Source organism: Dysidea avara, chromosome 1 (genome assembly GCF_963678975.1).
Source record: "Dysidea avara chromosome 1, odDysAvar1.4, whole genome shotgun sequence".
In the NCBI taxonomy this organism is placed as follows: domain Eukaryota; kingdom Metazoa; phylum Porifera; class Demospongiae; order Dictyoceratida; family Dysideidae; genus Dysidea; species Dysidea avara.
The window spans coordinates 4,661,806-4,667,805 of NC_089272.1; the positions used below are offsets into that span (position 1 = coordinate 4,661,806).

At 38.0% G+C, this 6,000-nt stretch overlaps 1 long non-coding RNA gene across 1 annotated transcript; it reads left to right on the plus strand.

Moving 5' to 3' along the window:
• Window positions 1-698: 698 nt before the first annotated feature.
• LOC136253960 (uncharacterized) lies at window positions 699-5,645 on the plus strand. The gene is made up of 5 exons (XR_010700198.1): window positions 699-916; window positions 3,168-3,214; window positions 4,880-4,918; window positions 5,370-5,470; window positions 5,521-5,645. It is a non-coding gene; the product is annotated as an uncharacterized lncRNA (long non-coding RNA).
• The last annotated feature ends 355 nt before the right edge of the window (window positions 5,646-6,000 follow it).

Genomic DNA, 6,000 nt, shown 5'->3' on the forward strand with positions numbered 1-6,000 from the left:
TAAGAAGCCTAGTGCTATAAAGGAGCAAGCAATGCTTCAAAATATTCCTGAAAAAACTTATAATTATTGTGAATATCAAGAACAACTTCTTGGTGTAGACTAATAATTATGCATGCAGTGCACATTTGTATTTATCTACACAATGTAATAATATGTACATTGCATAATTACTTATGCATTTGTTTTTTCATCTACCCTTGGACCACTTACAGTTGCCATAGATTGCCGACCTAATCGATGGTGGTGATGGTGATATCATTAAAAGAGACAATGCAAAGTACAAAAAGCTTAGGGTAATTTCTTTATCAGTAGTTATACACAAATAATGTGTATCAATTATAATAGCATTATCATATGTACAATAATGTGTAGTATAACCCATTGATGTTACTATGCACTCCAGCAAGACTTTAAACATTATAGCACTATATTAACCAATGTACGTATATATATTATTCTAGAAATGACTTCCCATGTATATATGAGTTGATTTGCTTAATGAGTTTATAATTCTGGTTCTATGTATATGTATATTATAGGTATGCATGAAATAGCCAAGTAACCAATTTGTATGACAAGTACAGGTGTAAGTGTTCGACTTTTTAAAAACTTTATTGTGCGCGCGAAGCGCCTATTTACTTACCGTTTGGTCACTAGGACATTAGGCAATTGGAATTCGCAAATTCCAATTGCATAAGTTTCAACGCTCAAAGTTTAAGAATTTATAAACACTGCTGACCTGGTTTGTAAACACGTCGAGGCGTTAATTTCCTCTGTTCCTGACATGGCAAATAATTAAAATTTTAGCGTTCATTCAGTACGCACGTGATGTAGTGGTACCAGGCTCTGTCCAGAACTCAAGTCTACCCCCAAGGAGTGATCAGCACACAGAGAAAACTGCTCAAACAGACTAAAGGTAAGTAGGATAAGTAGACACACACGTTGAGATTATATTGTTTTGAAAGGCTAGTGTGGTACCAGACTACTTTCTCTAAATAAAACGCACCAGTTGGCGTGGCTATAGTAGTCTTGCGTAGACCATACAGAATTTTTTCTTAGTGTGTGAGTGCGGAAAAAGTGGCCAATCAGCACCCACCATAGAGCTGGTGAAACGTTACACAGAAATTCTATGGGAAGTGTACTAGATCACTTATTCCCCACCCACACACAAAAGAAGAAAGTCGGTCTGATCTTAGCTATATTATAGTGAGCGATGTTGAAATGGGCTCCTTCACCCCATTGGTATTCCCTACTTTTCGGGGGAATGGGAGGTGCGGCTAGTATTGCTTACAAGAGGTTAGCATTTCTGCCTGCTGCTTAGAAAGACCTGTAGTGTAGTGTCCTGGATTAGATGCTCCACCAGTTTTTCTTTACTGTAATCCTGCCAGTCCAGTTACTATCGCAGCACTTGACCTTGCAATGTGTGAGGGTCAGGTGCATGCTTCCATCACATGTACTTTAATTGCTGTTTCTTGTTTATTTACTTGTTATATTTCAAAAAAAAAAAATCACGCAAAAAAATAAATCAAGTAGTATTGGCTACCAGCTTTTTTTAATATGTGGGTTGTGGAGTAGAAAGAGCAATAAATGCATTGTATACAAACTGGTTAAACCTCTACCTTACCCCATCACCATTGTATGGCATGCATATGGGTTTAAGTCTCCACAAAGGACTCGACTGTATCGTTATTAGAAGTAGACAGCATGCCTATACTACCTACTGTCAAGGAGGTGTCACTCTAATGTATCCTGTATTGTACAATCTTCATCCTTTAAACAAGGGATTTTTGGCATAGGACAGTACAAGCATCATTTCAAGTAGCACTTTTACATTCAATAATTGTAACGTGATCTTGGAAACCTACCTTTTTTGGTTTATTTTCTGTTTAATAGCTTAAATGAGGTATTGGGTGCTTATCTATCTTGTGTTAAAATTTTAGTTTAATATCCTGAGATGTGGCTGGTTTACTATCCGGTACATTACAAACTAGTGCATTAAGGTTTGTGAGTGATTAAGGGTGACAAGTGGTGTTTACTAATAATTCCATACATGGTCTGATATAATCACCGAAGCTCCTAGGAAAAAGAAGCTTTGGGTGGGAAACTTTACAGCACGAAAGTTTAATAGTTGCTTTTATCCAAACAAATTGTTAAAATTTTCATTTAAGTTTTTGTTGTATGTAGAAGTCAAGGGTCAAGGTACACTCTTGGTAGGAAATCCAACTTCTGTGGATCATCAACCACCCTGAGATCATAAGGCAGGCAATGTACTAGAGCAGACGCCTTATTCCTTATACAGACACCTTATAAATTTGTTTTTCATGGCCAACATCAAAGGTGGGGGTATTACTACTGTGTAGCCTAAATATTTCTTTTCAAGGTTAACCCTTAAATCTGCTTTTCGAAAATGCATGTTTACACAATATGGGCTCGCATGGTGACACTAGGTGAGATAACTTGATTCTTACAGCCTACAAACACACATAGATTTAAAAAGTGTGTCCACTGGGCTACTTGTAGGAGCACTGTAACTACAGTGGCTTACTTATTATGAAGTGATGAACATCGACAAGTCAAGTCTCCGTGTTTCATAATTCTTGCCACAAGCTTACTTTTGATTGTGGGATTACTCACGTAAATCATATATTGCCTGATACAAAAATTCACGACAAGTCCAATGGAAGTCACTGCAAGGTGATAGGAGCAACTACCATCGAGTCATCGACCATTTTATAGAGGTATGTAATAAAAAGTTTGCATGTTCCCTACCAAAAAGTTATTTTCATGGCCTCACATTGTAACATTAGGGTAAAACTCTAGGTATCATTTTAATCCTTGTTCCATCACAAGTAGAATAATGTAAATCGCATAGCCATAGAATGGATGCTTCGAAAGTTACAGCGCTCTATGCAAGGCATGCGTATTTATTAAGTTTAAATCCAGTTTTCTTGATTATGCAGGTTTAAGGGTTAAGTGTTGCTAAAGGTAAATTTTTCACAAATACTACCCAAATGTATTACTCTCTATGGGAGGTCTAAATATTTCAAGGATAAAATTTTTGCTGATAACCCCCTAACACTGCACAATCAGCAAAAAAAGTTTCCCCTCGAAATATTTAGGCTATACGGTATATGCAGTGTAATGCACTTGATTTATTTTTTCTGTAGCCAGATGATAGAGCGCTGGTATCACATACCCGAGAAAAATTCTAAGTGTAAGTTTAACTGTTAAATGAAAGTATGAATATACTCATTTGATAGTTGTTCTCCACACTACATAATGCCCTTGACTTCTCTACTACTCTAGATCTTTTGTGTCACAAATTCTATTTGTATATTGTATCATTGTCAAGTTTCATGGTAGTGAATTATTCTTCCCTAAGATTGGCCATGCATTGTGACATGTTTAGTACATGCTTGTAAGTTTAAAGTTCACTCTCAGTGTGCTCCAGTACAAGTCCGTCCCGTCCAGTTATTTAATGAGCTTTATCCACAATTACATCATAGCACAAAAATGGCAATAAGAGTGGGGATTGTTTGTACAGATAGCCATTAGAAGGGATAACTTTTGAGATTTTCCTCGTTAAGAAAGTGAGAGAAATCTCTGGTAAGACTTGTTTGTTAACTATCTTTCTATGTAGAAGCATGCACAGTTGCTCTTCTCGAACACTCCAGATCTGGTTTTGAAAATAAAACCAGAGCTAGGTAAGTATCTAAAAGTGTGAAAATGCATTCCCCCACAGAGTTTTCTCCTGCTTTCTTCATGGGAAACATCTCAAAAGCTTATCCCTTCCAATGGCTCTGTACAAAGTACCCCCACTTGTAATTGTGAATGAAACTCTTTTGGGACCTTTGAAATGTAGCCCACCTAACTGTGCTAGTGATGACGTGGTATAACAGGAAGAGTAAACTTAATGCTAGATGGCACGTTATGCACAGAAGTATCTTCTAAACTGTTTTATAGTTTAACTATCATGTTTTTTCTTGCCAATCCTCTCTACAAAGCCTCAAAGCTGCTCTTCATTTTCATTCACGTTCGTAAAGGACATACCCACTTTCAACTCAAAGGGATAAGCTATTCCTGGAAGTCTACAAGGCCTGCACCAATGTTTTTCAGTTATTAAATGCCTGTAAAACTTGAAGAGAAAGTAAATCAAAAAGTCTAAGGAGAGTCGTGTCACCCATGTTTCAGCCTGCCAGAAAGAAATCACCTTAAAGCAAAGTTTACTCGTAACTGTTTATTACAAACTTCATTTCGCTTTTCTTACGTACAAGCTGCTGTCATCATTTAACGATTTTGCTCCCGTAGGTGCGTATGGACCAACATAGATAAGTAGATAGGCATGCACACACACGCACACGCACACACACACGCACGCACACACACACACTGCACTACACACACACGCACACGCACACACTACACAGACACATGCACACTACACACACACCACCACACACACACATACACATGCTACACACTACACAGAGATACGTACACACACACACACACACACAAATACACACATACTGCACTACACACAGAAACACACGCACACTGCATACACAAATACACACGTGCTACACAAATACACACTACACATACATGCTACGCACTACAAAGAGACACACAGACACATACTGCACTACATACAGGTGCACACACTACATACACACACACACACACACACCACACACCACACACGCTATAGTAGTGTCATGTAGTTTAGCAACAGTAGACACATGTACACGGATACACGTGTCTCTTAACTACATGTTTCTCTGTGTAGTGTCATGTACTATAGTAGTGTCTATAGTTTGCATACTGCAGTTTCACACCCATCCCAGAGTATAATTTTCATTACATCTCTTTTTTACAGACATGCTACTGGACACCCAAGAATTACATGTTACTGCTAGTGAGTGTACTTATATGCTATACACGTTTATTGGGTTTGACAAATCCGACATGAAGCAAGGCCATTTGGTCTTTAGCAGCTTTTTGGTCTCATTCGAAACTCTGTGGAAGTGAAACAATATACAATCACTGTAACGGATTGCATTTTAAAATGTATATCCTACAGTATGATAGTACTGTATAGTTCTGCAACTTCTCTCCATGAGACTCGGACAGTTCTCCTGTGGTTTATTGAAGCTCAAGCTCCTGAGTAGTGCACAGGCATCCCAGCTCTGGTTTACTGGGCGGCAATGCATTTTAGCTGTGCTTCACATGGCTCTGCTTTTTTTTTGCTTTGTTAGTGTGTGCATGTGCGTGTGTGCGTGTTGGATAATGTAGTCCAAAAGTATGTATGTGCATGTGCTTTCTCCATTTTCCGTTTTGTTATATCATGTTCAACTCTAACTGTGTAGGTGTGCTATAAGAATCTGAAGATGTATGTGTTATAGAGAAGACACCAAGGAACAAGCTGGTCGATTCGAACCACGCTAGACACAGTGTAGTGTTTCTCAATGTAAGCTACATTCTGTTCTGTGTTGTTGCTTATTATCATGTGTACTGCAGGTCATCAATACTCTTAAGAACTGTTTCCTGATACTGCTAAAGGATATTGTGACAAACTTGACTTTTCACGTGTAATGTGTGCTATGAAATAGTGTTGTATAGTTCATTCAGAGCTTTGTTAAGAATTCCAATTTATACTTACGGTTTGTTACTGGGGTTTTGCATAATACCGAGCTACACCATTCAACCTCTTGATAATGTACCCAATGATGACACTACTACCTAAGATGACACTACTAGCTACTGTTCACCATGTAGGGTGATATAAGGGTGTCGGAGTAGGTGGGGCACCACTTTTGGCTGAATTATGCAAAAAAAATTGCAAACTCAATCTTGATAAAGCAAAAGGTAGTAACATGTGACACTTGGTGTTTATTTATAATGGCAATTCAGGTTAACTTTTTCCGTATTGAGCGCCTCTAAATAATCATTGTTGTGTTTAGCTTTGTTTATGTGTCTCTGTAGCTGCCTCGGAAACAA